We start from the raw sequence: 17,809 nt of genomic DNA on the forward strand, positions 1-17,809 counted from the left end.
AGTTTATTGGTAATGTAAGTGTTTTATGAAATATTATTTTAAATTTTTTTAAGTAGATTTTATTTATTGTACCTTTTGTATCAGGGTTTATCAAAATTTTAGTATTTATTTTACTTGTCTCGATTTGGGTTGATTTATAAATAATTTATAGTTAATGTATCATAATTATTATTAAATTATTTATAGAAATGAGATGTTAATCGTTTCCCAAGATATCTAGTTTCTTAAGAAAAAATTTAATTTTTTAAAGTTATTTGTTTTTATTTAATTTTTTAAGTAAAAATATTAACTTATTTATTCTTTAAGGGATAAGCTTTGAAGTTAATAGCCTATAATTTATTTTATAGAAATATAATAGTAAGCTTTAAACCAGCTATCTTTAAGATTACGTTTTAGTTCATTATTTTTTATTTTGATTTTATAAATATTTTAGGTTTTTTATTAAGATTATTAATTTAATTTTAAAATTTTTGTAATAAAGATAGAATTAGTATATTTATTTGTATGAAATTTTTACCTTGTGAACTTATTATAAGGAACTAGGCAAAATTGATTTCCGCCTGTTTATCAAAAACATGTCCTCTTGTTTATATTTTGAGGTCTGGCCTGCTCACTGAGCGTATTTTTAAAGAGCCGCGGTATTTTGACCGTGCAAAGGTAGCATAATCATTAGTCTCTTAATTAGTGGCTGGAATGAATGGCTTGACGAGAAATCAACTGTCTCTTAATAAATTTTTGAATTTAACTTTTGAGTCAAAAGGCTTAAATTCTTCTTTAGGACGAGAAGACCCTATAGAGCTTGACATTTTACTTTTATATAGTTTTTTGTTTGTCTTTCTATATTTAATGATGATGTTTTGTTGGGGTGACATGAAGAATAGACAAACTCTTCATTATTATATCATTTATTTATGTTTGTTATTTTGATCCATAATTTATGATCATAAGATTAAGTTACCTTAGGGATAACAGCGTAATTGTTTTTGAGAGCTCATATCGACAAAGCAGATTGCGACCTCGATGTTGGATTAAGAAAAATTTTGGGTGCAGGAGCCCAATGATTAGGTCTGTTCGACCTTTAAATTCTTACATGATCTGAGTTCAGACCGGCGTGAGCCAGGTCGGTTTCTATCCTAAGATTGTTAATCCATATTAGTACGAAAGGACCATATGGTTATAATATTTTTTGTTATATTGATTAATATTAATTTATTTACTATTTTGACAGATTAATGTGTTGAATTTAGAATTCATTTATGTAGATTTTTTCTACAAATAATATTGATTCTTTATGATTTATTTATATTTATTTTGAATTTTCTTTTATTGGTTATTTGTGTTTTAATTAGTGTTGCCTTTTTAACTTTATTAGAGCGTAAGGTTTTAGGTTATATTCAGATTCGAAAGGGTCCAAATAAGGTAGGTTTTGTTGGAATTCCTCAGCCATTTAGAGATGCTATTAAGTTAATTTGTAAGGAGCAGCCAATTCCTATTATATCTAATTACCTACTTTATTATTTTTCCCCTGTTTTTAATTTAATGATTTCTTTAGCCGTTTGAGTAATTTTTCCTTATTTAACTTATATGTCTTCTTTTTCTTATGGATTTTTATTTTTTTATGTTGTACTAGATTAGGTGTTTATACTGTTATAATTGCTGGTTGATCTTCTAATTCAAATTATTCATTATTAGGTTCTCTTCGTTCTGTTGCTCAAACAATTTCTTATGAAGTTAGTTTAGCTTTAATTTTTTGTCTTTAATTATTTTAATTGGTAGTTTTAATATGTTTGATTTTATAAACTATCAGCTTTATTGTTGATTTATTATTATTTCTTTTCCTTTAGCTTTAGCTTGTTTTGCTTCTTGCTTAGCTGAAACTAATCGTACTCCTTTTGATTTTGCTGAAGGGGAATCTGAGTTAGTTTCAGGATTTAATATTGAGTATGGTGCGGGTGGTTTTACTTTAATTTTTTTAGCTGAATATACTAGAATTGTCTTCATGAGAATGTTATTGGCTTTAATTTTTTTGGGCGGTGATTTTTATTATTTTATATTTTTTATTAAGCTTGCTATTACATCTTTTGGTTTTATTTGGGTTCGTGGAACATTACCATGGTTCCGTTATGATAAATTAATGTACTTAGCTTGAAAAAGTTTTTTACCTTTATCTTTGAATTTTTTTATTTTCTTTGTTGGTTTAAAGATTTTATTTATCTCATTTGTTTAGTGAAATCTTTTGAGAAAAGTTAATAGAAGAGTTAAACTTCTAATTTTATGTTTTCAAAACATATGCTTTTCCTAAGCTAATTAACTTTATTCCTTAATTAATTTATCTCATGCGTTTGCGACATGGACATTAATTAAGAAATATGTGAAGTAAATAATTGTTAAGATTTGACCTGTTATAATATAAGGTTCTTCAACAGGTCGTTTACCAATTCACGTTAGTAAGCATACAACAACTACTATAATTCAGAATAAAATTTGATTAATAGGGTAAAATTGAATGCCTCGGAATGGTGTTTTATTATAAAATGGTAAAATTATTAAGATTCTAATTGATAAAAATAATGCAATAACACCTCCTAACTTATTAGGGATAGATCGTAGAATTGCATATGCAAATAGGAAATATCATTGTGGTTGAATGTGAACTGGTGTTACTAATGGGTTGGCAGGTACAAAGTTATCTGGATCTCCTAATAGGTAAGGATTAATTAAACATAGTATAATTAATAATGATGTTATTATTACAAATGTAATAGAATCCTTAAAGGTAAAGTATGGATGGAATGGAATTTTTTCAATATCTCCATTTAGTCCAAGAGGATTATTAGATCCTGTTTGGTGAAGAAAAAATAAATGAATTGCTGCTATAGCAGCAATAATAAATGGTAATACAAAATGGAATGTGAAGAATCGATTTAATGTTGCATTATCAACAGCGAATCCTCCTCATACTCATTGGACTAAATCTGTTCCTAAGTATGGGATTGCTGATAATAAATTAGTAATTACTGTTGTACCTCAAAAAGATATTTGGCCTCAGGGTAAGACATATCCTATAAATGCAGTTGCTATAACTAAAAATAAAATCACTGTACCAATTATTCAGGTATGTATATATATATAAGATCCATAGTAAATTCCCCGTCCTACATGTAAGTAAATACAAATAAAAAATATAGATGCTCCATTTGCGTGTAAGGTTCGGATAATTCAACAATTATTTACGTCTCGGCAGATGTGTACTACACTACTGAATGCTATTTCAATATTTGATGTATAATGTATAGCTAAAAATAGTCCAGTTACGATTTGAATTACCAAACATAACCCTAATAGGGATCCAAAATTTCATCAAAATGAAATATTTGTTGGGGCAGGTAAGTCAATTAAAGAGTTATTAATAATTTTAATTAAAGGATGTCTTAATCGTAAGGGTTTATTCATTAGTAATTATCTTATTTTACGAATAGGTCCCTGATTAATATTGGTGATTTTAACAACTGCTAGTAGTGCTAAAAATAAATAAATTATTATTATTATTGTAATAATGAATGTTGGTCTATTATATAATTTTTCTAAAGATATTGTTATTTCTTGATAATTGATTGAATTATCAATATTTATAGTTTCGGTGTTTTTGAAAAAGTCTATAAATATAGATATATCTAGATTAAATTAGTATTAATATGATAAATACTCACATTATTAATGTAATAATTATAGTGATTGATTTAGGCTGAAATATTTCGTTTGATGCAATTCTTGTAATGTAAATAAATAATACTAGTATACCACCAAGAAATGTTAAAAATAAAATATATGATAATCAATATCTTTCTATTATTTTTCCTGTTATTAATCCAACTAGGAAGGTTTGAAGGATAATAAAAAGCATTATTGATATTGGGTGTCTTAATTTAATAAAATTAATATTTATTACATTTGATAATGATATAATTATTATTTTGATCATTTCAGGGGTTAGTTTATTTAAAATACCGGTTTTGGGGACCGATGATGGAAGCTTTTCCACCTCTGAAGTTTTAAAAGTGGGGGCTGGACTTATTTCCGGTTTACAAGACCGGCGTTTTTTTTAAACTATTAAAACTAATGTTTATATTCTCTATTTTTACTTCTTTATTGATTTATTTTGCTGGTGTTTATGTTTTTTCTTCTAAACGTAAACATTTATTAATGGTTCTTTTGAGATTAGAATATATTGTTCTTTCTTTATTTATGTTAGTTATTGTTTTTCTTATTGAGTTTGATTATGATTATTTTTTTCCTGTTATTTTTTTAGTTTTTTCTGTTTGTGAGGGTGCTTTAGGTCTTTCTATTTTAGTTTCAATAATTCGTTCTCATGGTAATGATTTTTTTAATTCCTTTGGTTTATCTTTATGTTAAAGTATTTATTTATAACTATTTTTTTGATCCCTCTTTGTTTATTAAATAATTGTTGATGGTTGGTTCATTCTTTAATGTTTCTGTCGGGTTTTGTTTTTATAATTTGTGTTTATTCATATGCTGATTTGAATATAATTAGATATTATTTTGGTATTGATTATTTACTTTTAGTTTAATTTTACTTAGTTTTTGGATTTGTTCTTTAATAATCACTGCTAGAGGTTCAGTTTATTTAAGTTCATATCATTCAAATTTTTTTGTTTTTATGGTTTTGATTTTAATAATTATGCTTTATTGTTCATTTGCTAGATTAAGTCTTCTTTCTTTTTATATTTTTTTTGAGGCTAGATTAGTTCCTACTTTACTTTTAATTTTGGGTTGGGGTTATCAACCTGAGCGTTTGCAGGCTGGTGTTTATTTAATTTTTTATACTTTGGTTGCTAGATTACCTTTATTATTAGTTTTATTTAAGGTTTATGATTTTTCTAATACTTTATATTTTCCTTTATTGGTTGATTTTGGTTCTTATTATTTTATGTTTTATGTATTTATAATTTTGGCTTTTTTAGTTAAGATACCTATGTTTTTGGTTCATTTATGACTTCCTAAGGCTCATGTAGAGGCCCCTATTTCAGGTAGAATAATTCTTGCTGGTGTTTTATTAAAGTTAGGTGGTTATGGTATTTTTCGTGTTATAAAGGTTATTTCTTATTTGGGTTTAAAGTTTAATTATTTTTGATTGTCTTTAGGTTTATCTGGGGGTGTTATTGTAAGATTTATTTGTTTTCGTCAGGTTGATTTAAAGTCTTTAATTGCATATTCTTCTGTTGCTCATATAAGAATGGTTATTGGTGGATTGATGACTATGAATTGATGAGGTTGTGTAGGTTCCCTTTCTCTAATGGTTGGTCATGGTTTATGTTCTTCTGGTTTATTTTGTTTATCTAATATTATTTATGAACGTTTAGGTAGACGAAGATTATTAATTAACAAGGGTATAATTAATTTGATGCCAGGAATGGCTTTATGATGATTTCTTTTAAGATCATCAAATATGGCTGCTCCTCCTTCTTTAAATTTGGTAGGTGAAATTAGATTATTAAATAGAATTATATCTTGATCTTCTTTTAGATTCTTTGCTTTGATTTTTTTATCTTTTTTTAGAGCTGTTTATACTTTGTGTATATATTCTTATTCTCAGCATGGGAATTATTATTCTGGTGTTTATACTTGTTCTCTTGGTTATTTTCGTGAATATCATCTTTTACTTTTACATTGATTGCCTTTAAATATTCTCTGTTTAAAGGGTGAATATTTCTTTGTTTAGTTTGCTTAAGTATTTTAATTAAAAATATTGTTTTGTGGATTCAATGATATGAAGTTTTTCATCTTAGGCCGTGAATTTATTTTCTATTTGTTCTTTGAGTTTTTTTCTTTGTTTATTTCGAGAACTATAATTTTTATTTTAGGTATTTATTGTTTAATAATTGATTATAGAGTTTTTGTTGAGTGAGAGCTTTTCAATTTAAATGGTTCTATAGTTGTTATAACTTTAATTTTGGATTGAATATCTCTTATTTTTATATCTTTTGTTATATATATTTCTTCTTTGGTTATTTATTATAGAGAGGATTATATATCTGGTGAAAAGAATATAAATCGTTTTATTATTATTGTTTTAATATTTATTCTTTCTATAGGTTTTTTAATTATTAGTCCTAATTTAATTAGAATTTTATTAGGTTGAGATGGTTTAGGTTTAGTTTCTTATTGTTTAGTTATTTATTATCAAAATGTAAAATCTTATAGTGCTGGTATATTAACTGCACTTTCTAATCGTATTGGTGATGTTGCTATTTTAATTTCTATTGCATGAATGTTAAATTTTGGTGGTTGAAATTATATTTATTATTATGATTTTATTTCTAATTCTTTTGAAATAAAGCTCATTACTATATTAATTGTTTTAGCAGCTATAACTAAGAGAGCTCTGATTCCTTTCTCTTCATGACTTCCTGCTGCTATAGCAGCTCCTACTCCTGTTTCTGCTTTAGTTCATTCTTCTACTCTTGTTACTGCTGGTGTTTATTTATTAATTCGTTTTAGACCAATATTGGATACTTATAATTGTGGTTGATTTTTACTTTTAATTGGTTGTATAACTATATTTATGGCTGGATTGGGCGCTAATTTTGAGTTTGATTTAAAGAAGATTATTGCTCTTTCTACTTTAAGACAACTTGGTTTAATAATAAGAATTTTGGCTATAGGTTATCCAAAGCTTGCATTTTTTCATTTATTGGCTCATGCTTTATTTAAGGCATTATTATTTATATGTGCAGGTTCAATAATTCATAATTTGAAGGATTCTCAGGATATTCGTTTTATAGGATCAATTGTTAATTTCATACCTTTAACTTCAGTTTGTTTTAATGTTTCTAGTTTATCTTTGTGTGGAATACCTTTTTTAGCGGGATTTTATTCAAAGGATTTAATTCTTGAGATGGTTTGTTTAAGATGAATTAATTGTTTAATTTTTTTTCTTTATTTTTTTTCTACTGGTTTAGCTGCTTCTTATTCTTTTCGTTTGTTTTATTATTCAATATCTGGTGATAATAATTTTTATTCTAGATTTTCTTTTGATGATAAGGGTTATTATATTTCATTTGGAATAATTGGTCTATTGTTTGTTGCTGTTTTTGGTGGTAGTCTTTTATCTTGATTAATTTTTCCTATTCCTCATGTGATTGCTTTACCTTATTATTTAAAGTTTTTAACTATTACAGTTGTTATTTTAGGTGCTTATTTAGGTTATCTTATTTCTAATTTTGATTTTTCTCATAATTTATTTTCTTTAAGTATACTTTCTTTTGTTAGATTTGCTGGTTCTATATGATTTATACCTTTTCTTTCAACTAAGTTTATTAGATATATTCCTTTAAAAATAGGTTATTATTCATCTAAGTCATTTGATTATGGTTGAGGTGAATTACTTGGTGGTCAAGGTTTATATAGATTATTTATTTATTTAATTGGTTATATTCAAGGTTGATATGATTCTAATTTCAAGATTTATCTTTTAACTTTTATTTTTTGAATATTTATTTTGGTAATATTGTTTTTCGTTTACTTAAATAGCTTATAATTAGAGCGTGACACTGAAGATGTTAAGGAAGTATTTTTACTTTTAAGTATTTATAAATATAGATATATTATTTTTACAGTGAAAATGTAATGTTTTATTTAAACTATATAAATTTTAAAAATGTTAACGGAGTTTAACCGCTAATATAAAAAGTTAGCAGCTTTCATATTGGCTTTACATTTCCTTAATTGGAACTATTATAGTTCAATTATATTATTAACAGTAATACGCCTCTTTTTGGCTTCAATTAATAAGAATAAGGGTAGTACATACCAATCTTCCAGGTCGAAACTGACTGCAATATTTCGCTTCTTATTCTATTTAAGGTTGATTGATAATATCAATACTTTTTGAATGCAACCCAAATGTTATATTTAACTACAACCCTTTATTCTGCTCATTGTAATGCTCCTTGGTTTCACTCATGGTATAGTCCTCCTAATAGAACTAGAATAAAAAATATTGTTGATACTGTTCAGATTATAATGTCTGAAGTTTTAAAAATAATTACAATTGGTAGAATTAGTGCAATTTCTACATCAAAAATTAAAAAGATTACTGCAATTAGGAAGAATCGTATTGAGAATGGTATTCGTGCTGATCTTTTTGGATCAAACCCACATTCAAATGGTGATCTTTTTTCTCGATCATTAATTAATTTTTTTGATAGTGTTGTTGCCAGGATTATAACAATTATTGGAATAATAAATCTAATGAAAACTCTTGTTGATAGAATTAGAATTGTTTTTCTTGATTTATATCAAGCTTTCTGATTGGAAGTCAAATGTACTATTTATACTAGAAAAACAATTATCTACCTCATCAATAAATAGAGATATATAAGAATAATCATACTACGTCTACGAAGTGTCAGTATCATGCTGCTGCTTCAAATCCAAAGTGATGTCTTGGTGAAAATTGATTTATTGAGTGTCGAAGTAGACATGTTGATAAAAAGATTGTTCCAATAATTACGTGTAAACCATGGAATCCTGTTGCAACAAAGAATGTTGATCCATAAACTGCATCTGCAATGGTAAAAGGTGCTTCTCAATATTCATATGCTTGAAGTATTGTAAAGTATAGTCCTAATAACACTGTGAAGAATAATCCTTGTAGTGCTTGAGTATGATTAGATTCCATTAAACTATGATGTGCTCATGTTACTGTTACTCCTGATGCTAAAAGAATAGCTGTATTAACTAATGGAATTTGTATAGGGTTAAAGGGTTGAATTCCTATTGGAGGTCATATTATTCCTAGTTCAATTGTTGGTGCTAATCTTCTTCTAAAGAATGCTCAAAAAAAAGAAACGAAAAATAATACCTCTGATGCAATAAATAAAATTATTCCTCATCGTAATCCAATTGATACAAATCCTGTATGTAATCCTTGATATGTTCCTTCTCGTACTACATCTCGTCATCATTGAATTATAGTTAGTAGGGTAATTCCAAATCCAATTATGAATAAGTTAATATTAAATAGGTGGAATCATTTTGCTAGTCCTGATACTAGGACTATTGCTCCAATTGCTCCTGTTAATGGTCAAGGTCTATAGTCTACTAAGTGGAATGGGTGGTTTGAGTGAGTTGTTAACATAGGTTTAATATACTTCTCTAGAATATAGAGTTCTTAGAATTGAGAAAACATAGGCTTGAATTATTGCTACTGCTGATTCTAGAATTAATAGAAGTATTTGTCCAATAATTAGTAATGAGATTAAGTTTATTGCTATAGATGGTCCTGTGTTTCCTAATAAGGTTAATAATAAGTGTCCTGCAATTATATTTGCTGCCAACCGTACTGCTAATGTACCTGGTCGAATAACATTACTAATTGTTTCAATTAGTACTATAAATGATATTAATGCAGGCGGTGTACCTTGTGGTACAAGGTGTGTAAATATATGATTAGTATGGTTAATTCATCCAAATAATATAAATCTTAGCCATATAGGTAGGGCAATTGCAAATGTTAATGCTAAATGTCTTGTTCTAGTAAAAATATAAGGGAATAATCCTATGAAATTGTTAAATAATATTATAATAAAAATTGAGATGAAAATGAATGTTGTTCCATTAAATGATTTTGGTCCAAGAAATGTGTTAAATTCATTATGTAAGGTTAAATTTAGTTTATTTCAGATAATGTTAATTCGTGATGGTGTAAGTCAAAATAGTGATGGGATTAATAATAGTCCTAGAAATGTTCTAGTTCAATTTAATGATAAATTAAAGATGTTAGTTGATGGGTCAAATGTTGAGAATAGATTTGTTATCATTTTCAATTTAAGTTTTTTATTTCAATTGTTCCTTTTTCTGCTCTTTTAATAAGGTTAGGTTTAAATGAGAACAAGTTTATTTGATTAAACAAGATTAATGTAGCTGAAAATATAATGAATAGTGAGAATCATATAAGAGGGGATATTTGAGGGATTTGGATATAATTTCCCCATCAGAAGTAGTCGTTAATTTACTATTATTTGGTTTAAGAGACCATTACTTACTTTCAGTCATCTGATGAATTTCAAGGTGTACTAATTTTTTTTAGTTACTTTAGATTGACACTCTAATGTTATTTATTTTAACTAACTCCTTAAATTATCTTAGATAATCACTTAATAAATAAATTTACTGAAGTTCTTTCAATTACAATTGGTATAAATCTGTGGTTTGCTCCACAGATTTCTGAGCATTGTCCAAAGAATAATCCAGGTCGATTTATTGTGAATGTTCCTTGATTTAACCGACCTGGCGTTGCATCAATTTTAACCCCTAATGCAGGAACTGCTCATGAGTGTAGAACATCTGATGCTCTTGTTAATACTCGTACTTCTGTATTTATTGGTAGGATTGTTCGGTTATCTACATCTAGTAGTCGGAATCCATCATTTTCTAGGTCTTGTTCTGGTGTTATATAAGTGTCAAATTCTACGTCTATGAAGTCTGAATATTCATATCTTCAATATCATTGTCGTCCAATGGTTTTAATTGTAATTATTGCATCTACTGAATCATCAAGTAAATATAATAGTCGTAATGATGGAAGGGCAATAAAAATTAATGTAATTGCTGGTAAAGCTGTTCAGATTGTTTCAATTAAATGTCCATGAAGTATATTACGGTTAGTATAGGCAATAAATAATATATAACTTAGGGCATAACCTACAATTACTGTAATTAATAATAATACGACCATAGTATGATCATGAAAGAATGATAATTGCTCCATTAATGGTGAAGCTCCATCTTGAAGAGATAAATTTGATCATGTTGCCATTAATAAATATTTTCTAATAAAAGGTCAAACCTTTATTTGTAGAGCTTAAATCTACTGCACTAATCTGCCATATTAGAATCTAGAGATTAATGGTAATTCTGAGTAACTATGTTCTGCAGGAGGGTTATTTTGTAGTCATTCTGTTGATCTTCTTATGTTAGCTCTAAATATAATTGCTCGGTTTGTAATCATTCTTTCTCATATAATTACAATGAATATAATGATTCCTACAATAGAAATTGTAGACCCAATTCTTGATACTACGTTTCATGATGTATATGCGTCTGGGTAGTCAGAGTATCGTCGAGGTATTCCTGCTAATCCTAGGAAGTGTTGAGGAAAGAATGTTAAATTTACTCCAGTGAATATAATTGTAAATTGGATTTTTAATCATGTATTATTTATAGTTAATCCTGTAAATAGTGGATATCATTGAATGACACCTCCTATAATTGCAAATACTGCTCCTATAGATAATACATAATGAAAGTGGGCTACTACATAATATGTATCATGTAATACAATATCAAGTGATGAATTTGCTAATACTAATCCTGTTAATCCACCAATTGTAAATAGGAAAATAAATCCTAGAGCTCATAATAATGGTGGATTGAACTTGAATTTAGTTCCATATAATGTAGCTAATCATCTAAATACCTTAATTCCTGTAGGTACAGCAATAATTATTGTTGCTGATGTAAAATATGCTTGTGTGTCAACATCCATTCCTACTGTAAATATATGATGTGCTCATACAATAAATCCTATTAGTCCAATTGATAGTATAGCATAAATTATACCTAATGTTCCAAATGATTCAATTTTTCCTCTTTCTTGACATACAATATGTGAAATAATTCCGAACCCCGGTAGAATTAAAATATAAACTTCTGGGTGTCCAAAGAATCAAAATAGATGTTGATATAGAATTGGGTCACCCCCTCCTGCAGGGTCAAAGAATGATGTATTTAAATTTCGATCTGTTAATAATATAGTAATAGCTCCTGCTAAAACTGGAAGTGAAAGAAGGAGAAGTAATGCTGTAATAGCTACAGATCATACAAATAAAGGTGTTTGATCTAAAGTTATACTTTCTGATCGTATATTAATTGCTGTTGTAATGAAATTCACTGCACCAAGAATAGATGATACACCTGCTAAGTGCAGTGAAAAAATAGCTAGAGGGTCAAGGAATGATGTATTTAAATTTCGATCTGTTAATAATATAGTAATAGCTCCTGCTAAAACTGGAAGTGAAAGAAGGAGAAGTAATGCTGTAATAGCTACAGATCATACAAATAAAGGTGTTTGATCTAAAGTTATACTTTCTGATCGTATATTAATTGCTGTTGTAATGGAATTCACTGCACCAAGAATAGATGATACACCTGCTAAGTGCAGTGAAAAAATAGCTAGATCTACAGATGCACCCCCGTGTGCAATAGCTCCTGCTAGAGGAAGGTAAACTGTTCATCCTGTACCAGCACCATTATCTACTATAGAAGATGTAAGAAGAAGGGTTAGTGAAGGTGGTAGTAATCAAAAACTTATATTATTTATTCGTGGAAATGCTATATCTGGTGCACCAATTATTAGTGGAACAAGTCAATTACCAAATCCACCAATTATAATAGGTATTACTATAAAGAAAATTATTACGAATGCGTGAGCTGTAATAATAACATTATAAATCTGGTCATCCCCAATTAGAGATCCGGGTTGGCCAAGTTCAGCACGAATAAGTATTCTTATTGATGTTCCTACTATTCCTGCTCATGCTCCAAATATGAAGTATAAAGTACCAATGTCCTTATGGTTTGTTGAGAATAATCATTTTTGCGGTAAGATGGCTGAATTTTAGGTGGTAGACTGTAAATCTACTTATGAGATGTTTTCTCTCTTATCATATTTAGGTCTTATATTCAATTATGATTCTAGACTGCAATTCTAGAGGTGTAAAATTTTACTAAGGCCTAAAAGATTATTCTTTTAATTATAACTTTGAAGGTTATTAGTTTGATTAACTTAAGTCCTTAGTATAATGAAATTAAGGTTGATGTTGAAATCAATCCTATTGTTGAAATTATTACTGTTATAGGATGAATGATTCTTGATTTTTGGGACTTTATCTTTATAGATCACGAATTTTCTGTGTATGATATAATTAGAGCTGAGAATCTAATACGTATATAGTAGTAGAGTGTAATTGTAGTTAATACAACTATAATAGTTATAATGGTTGTTATATTGTTTTCTATTAATGATTGTATTACAATTCATTTTGGTAAGAATCCAAGGAATGGTGGTAGTCCACCTAAAGATAATAAAGATAAGAATATTATGAATTTAATTTCGGTTTTTATATTTCTGGCTGAATAAATTTGATTTATGAAAAATAAATTTATTTGCTTAAATAATAAAACTATAATTAATCTTAATAGTGAGTAAATAATGAAGTATAGTTCTCAGATGTTTTCTCTGACTGTTAATGATCTAATTATTCAACCTAGTTGTCTGATTGATGAATATGCTAAAAGTTGTCGTAAGGATGTTTGATTTAAACCTCCTATTGCCCCAATAATAATTCTTAAGATAATAATTGTTCAAATAAAAGTTCTTTATTGAATACAATAAGATAAGACCATTATTGGGGCGATTTTTTGTCATGTTATTAATGTTAAACAATTATTTCATCTTGATGCTCCTATAACTTCTGGAAATCAGAAATGGAAAGGTGCAGCTCCAATCTTTAATAATAGTCTAGATCTAATTATTATTGATGGGATAAATTCTGTTTCCCATCCCAAGGGATATTTTATTTGAATCAGCAAAATTGAAAATAATAATATTGTCGATGCTATTGCTTGGACAATAAAATATTTAATTGATGATTCATTTATTATTATATTTTTATTTCTTGTTAGGAGCGGAATAAATGAAAGTAAGTTGATCTCAAGTCCTATTCAAACCCCAAATCAGGAATTTGATGAAATGGACAGGATCGTTCCTATCATTAATGTTGATAGGAAGAGAAGTTTTGTAGAGTTGTTGGTCATTAAAAAGGAGAGGATTGATACCTCTATAAATGGGGTATGAACCCATTAGCTTGTTTAGCTTACCTTTTTACATTAAGGTGAATGATGCACGTTAGTTTTTGATACTAAAGGAGGTAGTTTAATTCTATCTTATGTAATTTTAATGAAGGTAATTTTATTTACTTTATTTACCCTATCAAGGTAACCCTTTAATCAGGCACTTCATTTATTTAATATATAAATCGAAAGTTTTTTTTTGAAATTCTTTTATGTATTATTTTGTTTAATTAGGATTAATTTATCCTGCTCATTTTATTTTTTTATATATATATAATAAATAATTTATATTAATATATTACATTTAATTGAAATTAAAGTATTATAAGTTCATCTTACCATTATCAATTGATTATTTTAATGCAATTATTTACCTAGGATTATAGCTACTTATGTTTTTAGCTTAAAATAGGTTATTATAATATAATATATATAATAATATGTAATTTAATATTTAATATTATTATAATTGGATATAATAAATAAAATTATTAATTTAAATATAAAATATAATAATTAATATAAATAATTATATTAATTATAATAATATAATTATGTAAATTATCTATAATTAGATTATTTAACTAATATATATGAAAGTTAACTTAATATAAAAAAAGAATTCATATTAATAACATATTATATTAAATTACATAATTGTATAAAATATATTTACTATATTATTTAATCTTTCTTTATTTTTTAGTGAAAAGAAAGATTAAATAAGAAAGAATATAATACATTTATTGCTATACATGTTCCATATTAATCTTTAATTATATATAATAGAGAAGTTGTTGTGGTCATACATAGGGGCGTTTCTTTTTTTTTTGTTAATGTTTGTGGTTTTTTCTTTTTTTTTCTTTAAATATTTGAATCTTTTATTTTTTCCTGAATTAATAGATTTAAAATTTTCTTATTTTTTATTTTTAAAAGTTTTATTCTTGCTTGTTTATTCACTTTTTCTTTGTATTATATGTAAGTTTTGTTAGACTAAATGTTCTTTTTGCAGTAATTTGATTTAATTATCAAGTGATTTTGGATTTAGCAATTGATTTAGTATCGGCATAATTCGTGCCAGCAGCCGCGGTTATACGATTGATACAAGTGAATATTATTGGTTAAAACAGTTGTTAATATTATTAGGGTTGAAATATAAATTTGTAAGGTGAAATGTTAAAATTTATTTGTGGCCCTTTTTATGAATCTGTGAAATTTAAATAATAAACTAGGATTAGATACCCTATTATTTTAAATGTTAATTATATTTACCAGGGTACTATTAGTTAAGGTCTTTAAACCCAAAGAATTTGGCGGTATCTCATTCCATTCAGAGGAACCTACCCCATGATTGATAATACACGATTTACTCTACTTAATTTATTTGTTTGTATATCTCCGTTATCAGAGAATCTTTTTAGAGTTATAATTCTCAAGATTTATAATTATAAAATATTTCAGGTCAAGGTGCAGCTTATAGTTAAGAGGAGGTGGGTTACAATAGATTTTTGTTTATAACGGATTTGATAGTGAAATACTGTTAATGAAGGTGGATTTGATAGTAATTTAATTTATTTAATTTAACTGATATTGGCTCTGAGATGTGTACACATCGCCCGTCGCTCTCATTATTGATTATTCTATTTTATTTTAAAGTAGCTTCAATTTAGATGAGATAAGTCGTAACATAGTAGATGTACTGGAAAGTGTATCTAGGAAGAGTTTCAAGATATAACTTATTAGTAAAGTGTTTCATTTACACTGAAAATTTTTCTGTGCAAATCAGGATATCTTGATTATTTATTTTATTATATTTATTTTTTGTTTATTTAATTATTTAATATAAATAATTTTATTGTATTTTTGTCTTAGTATATTTTATAGAATTGATTTTTTAAATTATAGTTTATTGGTGTAATGTAAGTGTTTTATGAAATATTATTTTACATTTTTTTAAGTAGATTTTATTTATTGTACCTTTTGTATCAGGGTTTATCAAAATTTTAGTATTTATTTTACTTGTCTCGATTTGGGTTGATTTATAAATAATTTATAGTTAATGTATCATAATTATTATTAAATTATTTATAGAAATGAGATGTTAATCGTTTCCCAAGATATCTAGTTTTTTAAGAAAAAATTTAATTTTTTAAAGTTATTTGTTTTTATTTAATTTTTTAAGTAAAAATATTAACTTATTTATTCTTTAAGGGATAAGCTTTGAAGTTAATAACCTATAATTTATTTTATAGAAGTATAATAGTAAGCTTTAAACCAGCTATCTTTAAGATTACGTTTTAGTTCATTATTTTTTATTTTGATTTTATAAATATTTTAGGTTTTTTATTAAGATTATTAATTTAATTTTAAAATTTTTGTAATAATGATAGAATTAGTATATTTATTTGTATGAAATTTTTACCTTGTGAACTTATTATAAGGAACTAGGCAAAATTGATTTCCACCTGTTTATCAAAAACATGTCCTCTTGTTTATATTTTGAGGTCTGGCCTGCTCACTGAGCGTATTTTTAAAGCGCCGCGGTATTTTGACCGTGCAAAGGTAGCATAATCATTAGTCTCTTAATTAGTGGCTGGAATGAATGGCTTGACGAGAAATCAACTGTCTCTTAATAAATTTTTGAATTTAACTTTTGAGTCAAAAGGTTTAAATTCTTCTTTAGGACGAGAAGACCCTATAGAGCTTGACATTTTATTTTTTTATAGTTTTTTGTTTGTCTTTCTATATTTAATGATGATGTTTTGTTGGGGTGACATGAAGAATAGATAAACTCTTCATTATTATATCATTTATTTATGTTTGTTATTTTGATCCATAATTTATGATCATAAGATTAAGTTACCTTAGGGATAACAGCGTAATTGTTTTTGAGAGCTCATATCGACAAAGCAGATTGCGACCTCGATGTTGGATTAAGAAAAATTTTTGGTGCAGGAGCCCAATGATTAGGTCTGTTCGACCTTTAAATTCTTACATGATCTGAGTTCAGACCGGCGTGAGCCAGGTCGGTTTCTATCCTAAGATTGTTAATCCATATTAGTACGAAAGGACCATATGGTTAAAATATTTTTTGTTATATTGATTAATATTAATTTATTTACTATTTTGACAGATTAATGTGTTGAATTTAGAATTCATTTATGTAGATTTTTTCTACAAATAGTATTGATACTTTATGATTTATTTATATTTATTTTGAATTTTCTTTTATTGGTTATTTGTGTTTTAATTAGTGTTGCCTTTTTAACTTTATTAGAGCGTAAGGTTTTAGGTTATATTCAGATTAGAAAGGGTCCAAATAAGGTAGGTTTTGTTGGAATTCCTCAGCCATTTAGAGATGCTATTAAGTTAATTTGTAAGGAGCAGCCAATTCCTATTATATCTAATTACCTACTTTATTATTTTTCCCCTGTTTTTAATTTAATGATTTCTTTAGCCGTTTGAGTAATTTTTCCTTATTTAACTTATATGTGTTCTTTTTCTTATGGATTTTTATTTTTTTTATGTTGTACTAGATTAGGTGTTTATACTGTTATAATTGCTGGTTGATCTTCTAATTCAAATTATTCATTATTAGGTTCTCTTCGTTCTGTTGCTCAAACAATTTCTTATGAAGTTAGTTTAGCTTTAATTTTATTGTCTTTAATTATTTTAATTGGTAGTTTTAATATGTTTGATTTTATAAACTATCAGCTTTATTGTTGATTTATTATTATTTCTTTTCCTTTAGCTTTAGCTTGTTTTGCTTCTTGCTTAGCTGAAACTAATCGTACTCCTTTTGATTTTGCTGAAAGGGAATCTGAGTTAGTTTCAGGATTTAATATTGAGTATGGTGCGGGTGGTTTTACTTTAA

At 26.8% G+C, this 17,809-nt stretch overlaps 2 long non-coding RNA genes across 2 annotated transcripts; both read right to left on the reverse strand.

Annotated features, from left to right (window-relative positions):
* Nucleotides 1-43: 43 nt before the first annotated feature.
* Nucleotides 44-16,394, reverse strand: LOC126353986 (uncharacterized). The gene is made up of 2 exons (XR_007565251.1): nucleotides 16,170-16,394; nucleotides 44-329 (listed from the first exon to the last, which is right to left on the reverse strand). It is a non-coding gene; the product is annotated as an uncharacterized LOC126353986 (long non-coding RNA).
* LOC126353987 (uncharacterized) lies at nucleotides 10,896-12,668 on the reverse strand. Its single transcript, XR_007565252.1, has 2 exons — nucleotides 12,232-12,668; nucleotides 10,896-11,997 (listed from the first exon to the last, which is right to left on the reverse strand). It is a non-coding gene; the product is annotated as an uncharacterized LOC126353987 (long non-coding RNA).
* Nucleotides 16,395-17,809: the final 1,415 nt, after the last annotated feature.

This window comes from Schistocerca gregaria, chromosome 3 (genome assembly GCF_023897955.1).
Source record: "Schistocerca gregaria isolate iqSchGreg1 chromosome 3, iqSchGreg1.2, whole genome shotgun sequence".
NCBI lineage: Eukaryota > Metazoa > Arthropoda > Insecta > Orthoptera > Acrididae > Schistocerca > Schistocerca gregaria.